Source organism: Cynoglossus semilaevis, unplaced genomic scaffold, assembly GCF_000523025.1.
Source record: "Cynoglossus semilaevis isolate Cse_v1.0 unplaced genomic scaffold, Cse_v1.0 scaffold1033, whole genome shotgun sequence".
NCBI lineage: Eukaryota > Metazoa > Chordata > Actinopteri > Pleuronectiformes > Cynoglossidae > Cynoglossus > Cynoglossus semilaevis.
Window position 1 is genome coordinate 993,036 of NW_007585109.1, and position 17,216 is coordinate 1,010,251.

The 17,216-nt window shown below is 37.9% G+C and overlaps 2 long non-coding RNA genes across 2 annotated transcripts; one reads left to right on the top strand and one right to left on the bottom strand.

Moving 5' to 3' along the window:
• Positions 1–3,487: 3,487 nt before the first annotated feature.
• On the top strand, positions 3,488–9,958 carry LOC103398391 (uncharacterized). Its single transcript, XR_523491.3, has 7 exons — positions 3,488–3,567; positions 3,689–6,390; positions 6,494–8,177; positions 8,260–8,321; positions 8,455–8,547; positions 8,695–8,782; positions 8,851–9,958. It is a non-coding gene; the product is annotated as an uncharacterized LOC103398391 (long non-coding RNA).
• Positions 9,959–10,814: 856 nt separating this feature from the next.
• LOC103398392 (uncharacterized) lies at positions 10,815–16,043 on the bottom strand. The gene is made up of 3 exons (XR_523492.3): positions 14,924–16,043; positions 13,366–13,437; positions 10,815–12,241 (listed from the first exon to the last, which is right to left on the bottom strand). It is a non-coding gene; the product is annotated as an uncharacterized LOC103398392 (long non-coding RNA).
• Positions 16,044–17,216: the final 1,173 nt, after the last annotated feature.

The window sequence follows — 17,216 nt, forward strand, 5'->3', positions numbered from 1 at the left end:
AAAGCAACATGCAACACATTTATTGACCTGCAGTGGCATGAGGCAGCTAAGTGTTTACTTAACCTCAAGCCAGGGTGCATGTTTCTTTGTACTTCATGTAAACAACCTTGTTCACATTTTTATGTAGGTATGTGTGTGTGTATGTGTATATATAAATATATATGTATATACAGTATATTTATATATATATACATTTTCATCTACATTGCAATTTTTTTAAGGCAAAACATTTGTGAATAATCATTCACTGTAGACACCACAGAAGTGTTGCACTTTTTCTTAAAATGCAAAGTACTAGTTAGCAATGATGTCAGTGGTAATATATCAAAGTTTACTCCACTGTAGGAGAACCCTGTACCAGCATGCAAATAGATGACATTTAGTCGGCCACTTACAACTTTCCTCTCTGTAAAGTGCAAATTCAGACCTAAAGAGGAAATCTGAATACAAGATCAGATGGGATAAGAAGAGCAGGCAGTTATCATCCCCATGTATGAATTTTTTATAAAGCGTCTTATAAGTTAGTGGATAGGTTAGGGGAAGATGAGACAGGGCTTGAAGAGAGCTAATGAGCACTTCAGAACAACTGGTAGATGGATTTAATGCTTTGGACAATTCATCCAAGTTGTTTCTTTCTCTATCTGTAAATGTACTCTGGCTGAGGCTTTTATTTCCATGGACGATCATTTCACCCAGGACTTGGTCAAAAAAGTTGCTATTTGTGTCACGCATTTCCAAGCTAAGAAGGGTAGTACTATCAATATATACATGTATATATATATATAACAGTAATGTTTAAAATATTTATTTATATTTATAAATAAACATATATACAGTATAAATACATTAGTACAGTACTGCATCGTAGGCTGCTTGCTGCTGCAGTGACGGAGCTGTCCATGGTGCTGATTTTACGTCCGCTGTTTTACTTCCTGTCCTTTATTTGTTATTTTATCGGCCAAATTTCAGCCAACCTTAGGTGCAAGTTAGTGTCAATGGTTGTTTAACATTTATCAAGTCTCTGGTGGTTTATCTGACCTATCTTGATCTGGTTGGGTAAAAAAAAATACAGTGGATTTTAATTAACTCCAAAATGTTGTATGTTGTCACACTTTGATTGTGATTGATTATATTGAGATGTCCTTAATAAAGCAGCAGTGAATGTGCCAGTACTGACCATTAGTGGGATTGCAGGCCACTGTGTTCAGCTTTTAACAACTGTGAAGCCGAGTAAAAACCAATTAAACTATCAGCTGTCCACCCTGACCTTCACACACTCACTCTGACAGGATAATTAATTTTCTGTCACATCTTATTTAGTGATAACATTTGTCAATTAGGGAAACAGATTTTAATTGGCCAGTGCATGTGGCTTAGAGGGAGAAGCAGGTTGACTAAAAAGGTGTTCATCATAAATGATTTAAAAAAAGACTGTGTATTAAGATATGTCAGCAAATGTGCTGTGTCTTAATGTGTTGTTCAGAAAGTATAGTCCAGAGACTATATTTCACCAAACCTTATAAGACAACTGTTCTGAAATGACACTTCTGTAGAATCTTTAGCGTAATCACCTAAACATTAGTAAACATAGTATAATTACTTTTTTCAAGCTATTTATGGGATGTAATATTTACCCAGCAACTCTAAGAACAAAGTTAGAAATATAGAATTTGGACAAAAGAAGAAGTGGTAATAGTTGACAAGGCTGAAGTGTTTCTTTGAAACGGGTTCTTACTGCCTACCTTATGTTCAAAGTAACATCATTTTTATAACTTCTTTAAAACAACTGCATTTATTAGTGTCGTGACTTTTTATAATCTGAAAAGCTGTTTTTATAAACTTTCAGATCAAGTTAATGTAGATTATTTTTACATAATTTAGTTAGATGCTGAGTTTTTTTGTCTTTAAGAATAAAATGTCAATCATCGCTTGCAATTTTTCAAAACAACCTGGATATTATTGAATTTACACACCGTCTGTCTGTGAGGAGGCGTGTGGACCAACACTCACACCTGGAATAAACGAAATGATTATTCATTACAAGTTTTGAAGAGAATGCTGCAGGAATGGTGAAAAACAAAATCGAACTCTTTCCTCTTTTTGCCAGTAAAGGTGTTGACAATAAGTGGCTGAGATGTCTGTCAGTGAAGTGTTTTCCATGACCATGAGTCGCCTGAGGGTAGGTGGGCGGGTGTGTGTGTGTGCGTGTGGTGTCGGCAGGGTAATCCGTCCCGTAAAATATAGGATTTTCCTTCATTTGGAAATTCAATTTTTCGCCCAGTATCTCCATAAATGCAAATCCAAAACGCACGTCTATCACGCAGACATCAACACTAAATCTAACAACATTGATCAAAGTAAAACACAAGGAATACTAAGGTCAGCAAAATTGCCTTAAATACCCTCTTCACCCGGCAACGTTCCTAAGTTTCTGCGCTTGCGTGTGTGGCTGTCACTGTTTCCTAGGCCCGCGCCTTTTAAAAATATGCACTACATCAATACTCGACCTCAAAAGCTTAAACGCTTGCAAACGTATAGACATGAGTGAATGGATGAAGAGGTACATCCTTGGTTAGACAGCGTTAGTGGAGATAATTACACACGCGTGCGGGCGACAGGTAAACATATCTGCTGCGGTGGCGCCTGACTAAAATTACATCAAGAGGATTTTAAACTCAGGTGTTTCTAAATTAAGTTTCTAAAATTATCATTTTCATAATCATCTATCAATCATCTGCCTCCAACTACAACTGCAGCATAATTTCTCTGTTTTTGGTATAGTCACGTCAAAAAGATGCAGAAAAACAGGCAACAGAAAGACAACCTTAAACTGCTCGCAGCGTGGGTATCAAAAAGTTTGGCTAGCTTTTAACAGCCACAGGTGTAAGAAGTTCTTTCTACATGGCAGCTCGACCTAGTCCAGATGAACGACTCGGACAGAAAGGCAAGTGACTTTTGAATCACATTTTTGGTGTTTGGAGCACAACATTATTGTTTTCTAGGCTGCTGCAACCTCAGTGCAGAACTGAACGCTTTCGGAAGTCTTTCCTCCCGTTAGCCATCAGACTGTTTAATGCACAACTATAGTACTGTTCTGGTCTTTCAACATATTACAAACCTTCAAGCAATATTGTTTACATATACCAATCCTGTACATAGCTACACTGCATATTGCTTGTATTTTTATTTTGTTCCACGTACACCACTACTAATCTTAGTCACTTTATTTTCCCTGCAGGTCACTTTAAATTTTGATATTATTATCACCTTGTAAATACCTTCTACCCTGCTGTTACTTTTTTATCACCTTGTAAATACTATGTCTACCCTTCTGTTACTTTACTTTTAGTACTACATGTCTATCCTGCTGCTGTAACAACTGAATTTCCTGTGTGGGATGAATAAAGTCTTATCTTTTCTCCAGCAAATTTCTCAAAGTAACTGTGTACATTGTATTAAAGTTGAATTCAAAATCTTTTAAATTAACAGATACGTTGGTATTTCTGCGCAAAGAGACCAAGTCGAAGTTGTCCAGCGTGCAAGTACACACCTGAAACTAAAAGAAAGGTATGCTATCTGTGGAGTCAAGCTAAGGTTTTCTATTTAATAGGAAAGTAATTATTTGACAAATTTTGTGCACACACCAAAACTTCAGTACTCAACTTGAGTCTCTTCATTTATTTTCCAGATTGGTCATCATGAAGATCTTCAACACGGTAGGGAGAGTCCTCTTGATTTTATTCTGTGCGGCCGCCGTTCCGCTGCTGTGTGCGTGTGTGAGGCTGCTGTGCCTTGCTAAATGTCTGTGTTTGAGTGTGTGAAACATAGCAATACCTACTGTAAATGGCCCTCTCTTTTCTCTTTGTTGGTTTCCCTTCTGTTTTTCTTACCTTAAAATAAGGCTGTGAAATCTGAGTTGTGGAGCGAGTCATAAATAGGAGGGTTAGCCAGTCAGTGGTCTGTATTACATCTGGGCAGCTCTCCACCTGAAAGTGGTCATGAGCAAGTTGTTGCGACTCTGGTCCCTTTTTTATTGGTGTGGACGTGGAACTGCTGAGCAAGTAGGTAATTGTTGGCTGTGGGTCAGATTTTTGGCCTTGGTGGTATTTGTAGTTAATTGAATGTTTGCAGAGAGTGATATGGCATGTGTGAATGATTAGAATTGTTTTACGCTCAGCAGTTAGCGGTCAGTGAGTGTGAAGATGTTCTTTCTTAATTTGTGTGCAGTAACATTTGTTTTGTAGATCCTGTCGACAAGGGTGAGTCCGAAACTTTTTTATCTTCCTCTCCGGATGGCTATCCTGTCAGCCTCCGCCTGTCTCTGTCCTAATTATACATTAGCAGTGTTTTGTTTCTCTATAATCTAGCATGTAGCTTTTAGCATCTAATTTAATGATATGGCTGAACATGTGGTGTGTCAGTTGTTAACTAACTTTAAACTAAATTAATGTACCAAAATAAAGTTTAACCAATTGGGAAAGTTTTAAAAACAAAAGACTTGTGACATTGCAACATTAAACCAGTGCGATCCAACTTCTTTGAGGGCTACAGATGAAAATGCAGACAGGTGCGTTCCATTTTGCTTCTGGGGTGGAAGTGGGATTTAACCCTTTTTTTCAGCATTTTCTGGAGGAAGAGGAATCTGCAAGAACTGTAAATTGCGATTAGTTGCGCGGTTAAAATGTGACACACAAGGTAAGTGGCACTAGGTCTGTTCTTTCCCAGCCGCTGTGCTGGTCTTGCCCCCAACATGGCCACTTGCCATGACCTTTGTTCCAGCCGCTGTGCTGATCTTTCGTTCTATCCTGTCTTTTTTGCCTTTAATAAAAACCTTGCGTCTAAAGGCTAGTTGTCGGTAAACGTTAAGTATGAATATAATGGCCACTGTTCAGTCTAAAATATGTAAAACTGGAATGTTTTGTACCAGTGTGTACAACTATTAGGAGAGTAGCAATGGTATTTCTTTTTCTTGGATGTGTGTGTGTGTTTGGGGGGACCAGATGTTGAACCATGTTGTTTCTGAACTGAAGACAAGGTAGCTTAGTTTGAACTTTGAGGATATTTTGTTTTGGCTTCTGTGTTAAAAGGCTGACATCCAGTAATCGGTAGAGTGCTGTTGTGGCACTTCCTCTTGGCTCCAATGCCAGCTGTCTCCTGTCCTGTATTTCCATGTGTGGCCTGTGTAGTACAGGGACATTTTACCTTTAATTTAGAGTCCACTGGCAGTTTTTATAATTGAAACTACAATTTTGAACTCCAGCTTGCGGTCCTCTTCTACAATCTTCGACGTTGCGATCATTTTGGAGCACTGCGGTCATTTTCTACAATTTTCGACATTGCGAGCATTTTCGGTTGGTGCGGTAATATTCTACAATTTTGAATGTCCTAGTCCCTTTGGACGTTGCGGTTGCTGTCCTTTTCCGGCTGTCCGGTTGCTGTCCAGACTGACTACCTGAATTCCAGCTACATCTACGAAGACTGATGTCCAGGACTTATGTGGATTTGCCTGCTTTGTACTTTAGGCAATGTATACATGTATATTTTATTGCCTTTGTACTTTTGTCTATGTATACATGTACATTTGCTTGTCTTTGTACCTTTTCTTAATGTATACCTGTATATTTGCTGGACTGTTAGACCTTTGTCAATGTATACATGTACATTTGCTTACCTTTGTACTTTTGTCAATGTATACATGTACATTTACTTGCCATTGTACCTTTTCTCAATGTATACCTGTATATTTGCTTGACTGTTAGACTTATGTCAATGTATACATGTAAATTTGCTTGAGTATTAGACTTTTGTAAATGTATATCATGTGATTACTGTCTGTGAGGTGAGTCTGTATACACTTGTTGACCACTGGATGCATGGAGCCCTTAATGTGATCATTATCTGCATGTGACCTTTTGGGTGAGTTTAGGGCTAGGTGAGTTGCAGGACACCTGGGAGATGGAATTCACATTGTGTTACTTTAATTTACTGGTGTTTAAACTGGGCTATTTGTACCAGAGTTTTCGACAATCAATATAGGTTGGTGTTGTAGGGGGTGTGGGCTTCAACGATGCTTTCCCTATTGACTAAATGTGGTAAGATCAGTCATCAAACAGGTAAGACTCCCTGGTATTTTCACTGCCCCAGATGAGTTGGCGCTGGGTCCATACAAGTTCTGGAATTGTAGTGTCCTGGCCTGTAGGGCTCAGGTGGCCCAGGTAAACAAACTCCTTAGGAGAAGAATTCTCTCAGTCACAAGATGTTGTCAGGTTTGTTCTTTACATTGACCATTGCTTAATCTGTTCACTGTAAGCTGTGTATCTAGGTATCAGAGTTGACCAAGGGCTGAGAAGAGTGATCTTGGTTCAAGGAAGAAAAGATTGAGTTTTATAGGTGTGCATTTATAAGTTTTTGGTTACAAAATTTCACTTCCATGTGACTAAATGCTAAATGACATTGGCAATGATCAAGACACCCTCCCTTGTCCTTTTGGCAGATGTTGGACTGGACCTCGTTAAGCACAGCACATGTACAGATCTGAAAAGAAGACTTGCTATGAAGAACACTATTAAATAGACAGGTTTGTCATTCTGTGGTATATTTATAAATCTTTGTTTCTAACTCTTTACTTGTACCTAACAGACCTGTGACTACAGAACTTGGAGAAGCTACATCCTGGTCAGGTCACGACTGCATCCAAGATGATCCAGACCTGCTACCTTCCTACTGGGTGTCTGAGGGTTGTACAAATTACTATCTCTGTTGCAGGGCAGTTTGTCATTTAGAAAAATACTTTGACTCATTATTTTGACTTTTTTTAAAATCTGCATGTCACATGTTTCACAGGTTAGGTGGTCTGAGTTAGTTAGGGTCACTAACAGATGACTCCAGTTGTAAATCTATGACTGGTCACTAATTTTCTGCCCCTTGACAAGAGCGTAGTTGAGGCTTAGGGTCTTTTTTTTTGTTTTCTGAGGAAAAAAAATGTACAGGTATAGTATTATTTGACTGAGGATCATGAATATGCTGCCATTGGTGTTAACTGAGTAAATTAACATTAAGCTCATTGATATTGTAAATTCAGCAGCGGAATTTTGTGCAAAACAGTGCGTTTTACTGGGTACATGCAGGGCTAAGTGTGCAAATGTGTATATATATGATGGTGTATTCTGGTAGGCATACAGGTTAGATTAGGCGATTAGGTTCTTTAATAGAAAATATACTTGGCAGAGAGACAACCCAAGACTTTGTAAAGTAAATGAAGTAAATATTTACAAATTATTTTAAACTTCATGTGACTTCAATACTACAGCTGGAAAACAAGTTGTTGGAGTACTCGGTAAAGATGAAGACCTTTAATGTTCTACTCCCGATTCAATCAAATGGTTCAGCTTCCCTGACTACAAGTTGTGATCAAACAATACTGCTAATTGTAAAATGGAATGCTCCTATGTGAATACCTGAATCTGGGTAATGAGTTTGGGTTCTTACTATAAAACAAAGTCAACTCATAAAATGGTCAGGTGTTTGTTATTCCTCTGTTTAAGGAAATCAAGCCTTTAATCCCCATTTGCACACCATGGACACAGTTTCCAAAACCAGACATTGATCCCTCTGGTTTTGTGACTCTGCCCATCCATGGAGTGCTGAGCCTTCCAATATGTGACCAGTAAATGTTTTTATAAAGTTGATTTACTTATAGAATAAAGGAAGCTGTAATCATTTGTTTGGACAAAGATTTAACATTTTAGAATCTGCATTTAAAATTGGTTGTGTAAGGGACATTTGGTTCCCTGTAGTTGAAGTAGAGGTGTGTGTGGTAGGCCTCATGCTGACAGGAAGATGTCAAAGGATATGATCAAGAGTTTTAAGGCTTTAGGAATAATTGGCACGACACCTGGGCGATGGCATTTACTTTAATTTAATTTACTGGTGTTTAATCTTGGTTAATGGTGTGAAAGTGTTCCACGATCAGTATAGGTGGGTGGTGAAGGCTGTCCTGATTGACTGAATGTGGTAAGATCAGTCAATTAAACAGGTAAAAATCCTTGGTGTTTCCTGCCCCAAATGTGGGTCACTGCTGGATCCATACAAGTGCTGGAAATCTGGTTCTAGTGTTCCGGTTGTCCAGATGAACCAACTCCTTTATGACAGGATCTTCTCAGCCACACTGTCTTCAGGTTTGTTTCTCACATTGATTATTGCTAAATCTGTTCACTTAAATCTGTGCACTCACTGACTGGTGATTTGATTTGTCTCTAGGAGTCTATGAACCAGAGTTGACAAAGTATGGAGAAGATGGATCCTGCTTAACAGGACCTGAGGTAATCAGAAGGATTTAGTTTCTATAGGTTTTATTTATTTATTTTTATTTATTCATAATTTAATATTATGTTTTCATCTTGTTGTATCCAGTCTCAAGGTCACTGTATCTTTGCTTGTTTGTATTGTGTCCAGATGTTTAACCAAGTAGTCTGCAGGGTCCATTAAAACAGGCCAAAGTTTAAACCACGATCTGAATGGACCCCAGAGAGCTGAAATCAGCTACATGTAAGTCCTCATTGATGTTGTTCTCTCTCATGTTGAGCTGTCTCTGCCAAATGACAGGAGATGGTTGGTTCTTTCAGATTACTTGTGCTGCCCCACATTAACATTCATATATTTATTTAGTTTCCCCTTTTTGTCATCTGTTGGCAGACGTTCTGGACCTTGTCAAGCATTACGTGTACAGGACAATGTGAAAAGCAGAAGCAGACTGTCTGAAAGAGCAACATTAAATAGACAGGTTTGTCTTTCTCTGGTATATTTACATATTATTCTTTATGTTTCTTACTCTTTTCTTTATTCTAATAGACCTGCAACTACGGAACCTGGAGAAGCTACATCCTGCTCAAGTCTGCTTCCTTCCTACTGGGTGTTTTAAGGTTGCAATATATTATGATCTCTGTTATGGACGGTTTGTTGTCATATAGAAAACTTACTTGATTTATGACTTAGGTTCTGGCCTCCAAGAAAAGATTATTTTATTTTATTTTTTTGTCCACTTTCAATAAATGTTTTACATTTACAAATCAACATGACATTTTGTGAATATGGTCTCTGGTCACTGATGACTTAAACTACACGCTTGATCCCAGATTCATATTTGATTTGCTTTGGTTCACACTCAGTCAGAATTTAAGAGCTGGATTTCCTTCGCACTGCTTCACTTCAGTACACTACACTTCTATCCTAACTCTAACCCTTCTTCTTGGTTCCTCTTAGTAAGAAATTCAGTCATGAATTCTTACTGTGGTCTACCATGGACACAGTTTCCAAAATCAGACTTGGATCCATCTGCTTTTGTGACCTGTTCCATCCATGGTGCCACACCATCCTCCATAAATGCCAGCAACCAGTCAATTTGAAGTATAGAATAGAATAAATAAAGATTTGGTTTATGATCAAGCATTTGTAGTTACTTCATCAGTGTATTTTTGGCCATATCTAGGATTATACATGAGAACTCATGGTGATTCAGTTAATGGTTGCTTGTTTTAGTTTGAGGTGGTCCATGGTAATCCTGTTATTTTTTATTTTTTATTTGTTTCTTGGCTTATTTTTTCTCTTACTCACTACTCTGTAATTTAAGTAATTCAAAAACAAATGTTAACATGTGTTTCATGATGCTAAATACTTACGCTGACCTCTGTGTTGGTCATATCAGGCTTTGTGGATGTAAAATGTTGATCTAAGCCCTGTGCAGTTAAGATAACAGAACCTTAAACCAAACCTCCTATTGTAACCTTCTCAAATTGTAGCCAGAAGGCTAAATTACATTGGTAGTCCCCCTGCTAACTCCTCTGATAACTTGACTAGGTTTGTTATAAAGAAAAAGAATTGTCCTTCCTGCATTTTATTGCATGCTGTAATTTTAGATGTTTAATTTAAAATAAAAGCTTTACTCTAATAAGAAATTTCTCAGGCTTAGTCCCTCTTTAAATTGTCACACATTCAGAAGGTATTTGTAAAAAATTCTCACCTTTTTCAATTGGATTGAAATTTGGTTCTTATCCGTCTTGTCACAATCTGCTGTTACTTATGAATTAGGTTGGAAATTGTCAAGGTGTGTTGTGGTATCCAGGACAATGGGGGGAGGGGGGGCAACTGATGTGTTAATAAATGCCATGTGCTAATGTTAAAGGTAAAATGATTTCAAATCTTTAAAGCTTTAAACATAGATTGGAAAAATTGGCTGCAAATTTTGCAATACAAAAATGAAATGTATATTATTTGACAAAACATTAGGGGATGAGTATGTAAAAGCTCCAGCCTAAAACTGTCAATTTTTGGGTTTAATCATGACAAACTATATATGCGTTTAAACTTTACATGTCAGCATTTAAAATGTGTGTTAGCAGGAGCCATGGTGGCTTTCTCTTTTTATTCCTGAAAGATGGCAACCATAGTGTGGTGTGTGGAGCTGGATAAAAAAAGAGACAGAGATGGGAGTAAACAATGGCTTTTACTGTATAGTGTAGGTAAAAATAAGTGGAAGAGAAAATTAAAGCTGAAAATGGTGATCATTTTGCAAGTAACAGGCAGAAAGCAGATCCATATGGATGTGAAACTCATGACTCAGTTCTGTAGGTGAAACTGAAGAATAGCACAGAGTTTCCACTGTAATCACAGCAGCACCTGTAATCTACTGACTGTGGAGTCGAACATGGGTAGGTGATCGTTGGTAAGTGGGCTCAAGCAGACTAATAAAGCTCCCCGTGGGCTTTGTTTCTGACATTCTGCTCTTGCTTCTGCTTGCTGCAGCTCCCACAGAGGCAGTGCATGATGATTGCAACACAAACGAAATTGGATGTATTATCTGGCTGAGCAGATGGAGAACATCCCCTGGAAAGTGATTGCAGCTCAACACACACTGTAGTCTAGACGGTGCTCTTATTGGGTTTATCTGCTGTGCATTGTTTGGAAAGGCTGTTTTGTTTGCTTGAATAATGATGTGATATGGATATAGGTGGAATTACAGAGAAATGGAAGGGACTCTAAATGGATTCTAAGAGTCAATTAACCTGGCATAGATGGAGGTTGCATTTAATGGCACCCAAACACTAGTCCTGAAATTTAGATCTTATACAAACAAAGCCTGAGGAAAAATGTGGTTCTTGGAAGTCTAATGCAAAGATGGTGTACTTTTGCTGGGTATTTAATTTGAATCACAGCAAATGGAATAGGCATGTGGATTGCATTTCAGATATGGAGTTAGGAAAATGACAGGAGGAGAAGAGCCTGGAGGGCATGGTTAGCGTGCTTCATGGTTTAGTGATGCTCTACTTTTGTTATTCAACTGACTAGACTTGGTCCGGAAATTGTCTGAAAATCTATAGAAGATACAGTAACAAGTTTGGGGATTTGCTACAAACGCACACCTGCCTGCTCTTAAACTTAGTGCCTAATACTTCACTTTTACACACATCTGACATGACTGGTGCTGTAGCAAAGGCAAGAACTCAATGTTGGTAATGATGTTGTTGAAAAAAGTATATTTTACATTTTCATTTCTGACAGACTTTGATGATTACACATACAAATATTACAATGGGTAAATTACATTGGTTCTTAAATGCATCTCCATCCACTCCACTCTGTCTGCACCCTGTTCTTCACCTCTACAAAATACACAACACATTCTTCCTGTCACATAATCTTCTCTTTGTCAAGTTTATATGCACACTTAAATGTTAATGGAGTTCATGCAAACAGTTTATTCTTACATAAATATGAAGTAAAGAAATCTGTTTACTTGCTGTATTAAATAAACATGGTTTTAAGTTCCACCTTGTCACTTTGGTTCATTGGGAAATCTTTAGAGGGTGCTGGAGGGGAGGAGGTTCTGAGTGAACAAAATGGAGGAGGAATTGGACCACAACACATCACATTTACTGGCCTTTGGCTGCATTACCAGATACTCTGCAGGGAAGAGCTCTGAGGACAACATGCAGGAAAATCTCCACAATTACAGGGTTTATTAACCTTAGCTTAGATCTCTTCAACTTCAGGTTAGTGCACAAAGGACGTTACATTTTCTGGTGAAAACAGCTTTTCGGGTATCAAGTATTTTACATCAGTGGTGGGTGAGTACTGCAGCCACAAAGGTTAGGGGGTTTGATCCCTCGCCCTGCCAGTCCACATTCTAATGTGACTCTAGGAAAAACACTTAACCCAGGTGGCTCCTGGTGCCCGTGCTGACATGCTGTGAAAGAGAATGAGGTAGAATGAGAAACAGGAAGATGCAATGTTATGTTATAAAATATTTTTATTTACTAAGGTAACAATTATCTTGTCATTATCACACTGCTATGGGACACCTTTATTACCTATTATTACCAGTATATAAAACAAGGCTAGATTCTTCGTAATAACCTACAGTCTTTATCAGGACTGGAAAGAGAGGTGAAAAATCCTTTGTAAGAAAATAAATACTACATTGAAGAAAATAAACTAAACAAATTCATGAATAAATCAAAATGTTTGGAGATGTTTTGTGCCTTAATGGAGTTATTCAGAAGTCACTGTGATTATAATCTCAACTCAAAGGAACAATAATTAATCATGAATGTCTTGTTCTGTAATCCTATAGAACACTGTACTGTATGTTCCTCAAGCAGCATTGGTTTGACATAAATGACCTTTTCTGTGGAGAATGTCAGCTCCCACTGCTCATGACTGTGGTTCAAAGTGTTTTTTTTTCTTTTTATAAATATAATGGCCTAAATGTGGCAGGTACCTGCTCCCTGCCAGGTTCAACGGCACTTAGATTCATGCTGCTGTGACATAAAAGGGCAATTACGACATTGTGACATTTCTATTAGCCCTGCAGATGCTCTGCAAAAAAGTCACAGAAAAATGATTCAAAGCACATTAACATCCTCCCAGGGCTTAGAACGTCCAAAAATGTTTACCTCTAATAAACTCCTGTATTTTTCTTTGATGATTAGAGAAATGGTTCACTGCCATTTCTGCAATAGTGAAGGTTGCAGTTACACAAAAGCCTTCCTGGAAAAATATTGATATAAATAGTAAACTTTTAATATTCCCTTTAGATTCCATACCCTTTCACACTATGCACATATTTTAAAAGCATGTGCTTAGTGATTTTGTGCGCACACTAATTTAACCAAATTACATTATAACAGAATGTCACAAAAAAAAGCAGGGGCTGCCGTGATAGAAAAATAGATACCTATAAAATCAGGCAAAGGGACAGAGATATGTATGAAATGTGTATTTTATGATGTTTTACTGACAAACTTAACTATATTTGTCAAATATATATATATGTGTGTGTGTGTGTGTGTGTGTGTGTACTTTTCTTACCTTGCCTTTTTTCTTTGAATAGCAGATTAGCTGGTTTTTGGGGTCCAAGTGGCTGAGAGTCTGTCAGAGTTCCTTAAAACAACAACAACAACAAAAAATTAAAACATTTTAGCCTGTTCTTATCTGCAGTTGATAATATTCGTGATTTAGAGAGGCAGAACGATTCTCAGTGCAATAAGGCCAAAGGCAGAAACGATTGTGAGCATTTCTGCCTGAAGGCGATATTGCATTAAGCAATGCTTCTGACAAAGGCTGAGGAACATTTTGGGAATACACTGTTGTTTAAGGAACTGAGGAAAACAGACGTCTGATATTTACAGGCCAAACATGGAACAGATCTTGCAGAGTTCCATGACTTTTATTTGTGAGAGGTACTGGGGCGAGAGGGTTGCCACGGTTGCCATGGCATCAATCATTTCACCTAGATGTGATGACATATATGACATAAGTTCTTTGTTACATTCACAAAGATTGTGATTAAAACGTAAAATGAAATACTTTATTCTTAATTATGTGAAGCACAGAGCCGAAACTAATGAATACACCATGGCCCATGCAGATGGAGCTTTACGTTACCATACAGATGTCTTGGACAAACATCTTATTGAGCTCCTTTTATGAGACAAATGGGAACATCATGTTGTGCAGTAACAGAAAAGCCAGCCGATGGCTGAAACTTAATCAATGGTTTTGTTTACTAACCAAGATAAATGACTGTGTGAGGAGATTAAAAACTCAGAACAAAAGCCAAAAATAAATAACTATTCAAATTACTAATGGTGTACGACGAAGAGGGAAGAAAAAGGGAAAATAGAGTTCTTGTTTCTGACTGTTGACTATAATCACTGCAGATAAAAAAAGAATGAGAAAGTTGAATGAGAGGAAAATGGAGCTAGAAAGAAACAATGGTATGAAACATTAAGTTTGGCTGAAACACAGACGGTCCATCAGTGAAACTGCCCAGGGCTGAGTGTAGAAAACTAATCCACCCTATTTGCAGGGAAAATATCCATATTCATGACGGTCAGAGACCAAAGCAACGACACCTACTTGTGTTTGAGCAATATGTCTCCTCTGCTGATACAATGGTGACATTTCATCAACAGGAGGAGAGGAGGATAAGGGTGGTTAGAGGGCAGTGCTGGACTCTGTCACAGCTTATGTTTGAGAGAGGAGATTTGCATAATTACAAAACAAGTGTGCAGTGTTGTGTCAGACAATGTAGGACGGAGTTAAAGAAAAGGGCAAGTACGTAGCTTTAAGGGAATTGTATCCCTGGCTGAGGACACAGTCTGCTCCAAGGTCTAAATGTATCTGTTTAAGACGGTCGCAGAGAGCTGAAACATACTGTGTATTGTCATTCAAAGATCTACATGTGTTAATGAAGGTGAATGTGGCTCATAATTTACAATTAATAAAAACAACATCACCCAAAGATAACTGTTACCAATCTGGGTTTGTCAAGGGAAGGGATTTACAAAGATTGGTGTCAGCCCCTGTTGGGTGTATGAGTTAAAAATGTGATAGTGGTTTGTAGTATTTTTTTAAGTGAGCTTACCTTTGTATTGGAATTTAATTTGCTTATTTTCCTAAGGTAGAGGGAATTGGTGGTGCGTCAACCTGGTTGGAATACAGAAGGGATGCGCAGCCAAAAATGTTTGGGATCTGCTGGTCTAGGGAATAAGAGAAGTGAAAAAGGTAGGGTTAATTCACAATTATTTTTAGAAACAAAAAGCATACATGACACACTGGTCTAAAAGAAAGGAGTAACTAAAAGACAAAGTACAATGAGTACTAACAACATGAAACAAACAATATGAATAGAAGAAGGAAAAACTGAATGGATAAAACAAGGCTATATACACAAAAGTGGTGTAGGATTTTAATCACATGTATATTCAGTTTTTGATGAATATTTATGTGTGTCTTGTGTTAATGTTTTAAAAAGCTGCCTCCCACTGTAAAGCTATCTCCCATCCACAGGGGCAGTGGCTTCTTGATAAATATCAGGGTGTTAATGATACAAACCTACTGGAAATTTCAAGTGCATTATGGAGCAGAAAGTGAGAGGCGCATGTGTCATTAGTGACTATAAACAATGAGAGTGCCAATTCATAGATGAAATATGAATGTGCAGCCTTAGTCTGATTACATTCTGGTTTATATTTATAGACATTTGTAACTAGAAACTACAGGGAACACATGGTGATGTATTTACAAAGAATTAAGAATCCAGTAAAGCAAAACAGAGAGTATTAAAGGGAATGACATGGGGACTTATGACAGGGAGGAAACCACATAGAAAGCTGATGTCACCTCATTCACCATGAGCAGATTGCATTACGTCCTCCTACAATCTATCACGTCAGAGGTCCACTGGAGAACAGAATGTCTGCGTTAATTAAGTGGACTAAATATGAATGGGGACTTTTCTTTCCTGAACAAAAGTTTTCCTGGAGGAATAATGTAGGAAAAAATACTTCAACTTCAAACTTCCGACAAAGCAGTGAACGTGTCAGGCTACTGTTTCTGAAAAACATGCAGCAACCCGTGGAGGCTGATGCAAGGATGGGTAAGATGAATGTGTACAGGGGAATATTTGGCCTTCAGGCCCGAGACAGTTTATTTCACAATCCACACACTTTTCATTTAGTTCCTATGAGGTCACATCTCAAAGCCTGGGTGAAGGTTTCTGTGACTACAATCTGAGATGGACGTGCACCAGCATTTTGGCAACACCCTTAAGTGGCAAATGGAAAATAACAATAATTCTACATGTGAACATAAACAGCAACAATAAAGCAAGGGACGCTGTAATAATGTTCTGACATTATTAAGATAAAAAAAAAAAAACAGTTTGACAGACAGAGTCATGGTTTCACAGTATACCAACAGATATCAAAGAAAGGAGTTTACTTAGTAAACAAGTGTGTATTATTTGTCATGTATGTGTATTTTTCTTTAGTCTGATGGATGAGAAGTTACTGCTCACTATACTCCTGTCTGCTGCATTGGCACCTTCACTAATTATCCTCACTGTGATTCCCTTTGAGGCAGAGTGAGATTTTTTAGGCACTGTCATCTCCAGGGTGGAATATATTAATATTCACATCCTCCTAATCAGGAGATGAAGTGATAATAATTCAAGTGTTAACAAATGTTTAAAATATAAAGTTGTACAACTTCAGCATTTCTCCTTAGCATCAGCTTCATTGGATATGACATGAACATGACATAAAATAGCAATTCATCCTGTTTCATATCTCATCAGCTGTTTCCTTGGGCCTTAAGTGTTACTTTGAAAGTGTCGTTGATGTCTGTATTACTGCCACTGGGGACAGTGCTGTGTCAGGTTACATTAGATCCGATAGGATCGTTTCCGTGGGAATAATCTTTGGAGAGTTTGGAGTAGTTTAAGTTTAAGTTTAGGATCCATCTGTCTTACACCAGAATCATCACTTGTCCTTTCACATTTTTCTCCACTCCAGATTTTAATATCTTTCCTTTTTAATATAGAATATCCACAGATAGAGTCTCACAGGAGATGATGATCAGACAGTGGTGATGTACTTAAATCCCTGACCAATAGAATGCTGTGATATTACTTTGGTGGTCACAAGGTTCACATCAAAAATGGTGGGCCAACTAAAGCCTGAGGCGAAGATTATTCAGGGTAGAGGTCTATATGAAATTTAGGTCCACAAGGAGCATGTGCATGATGTATTACACTATATAACATAATACAGTAAATGTGTATTATGTGTTGGCAGTAACGCAAGAAATACACTTTCAAAATCTTATGTACAAAATGCACTTTTTTAGAATGATATGTTTGGAAAATCTTTGGTCCC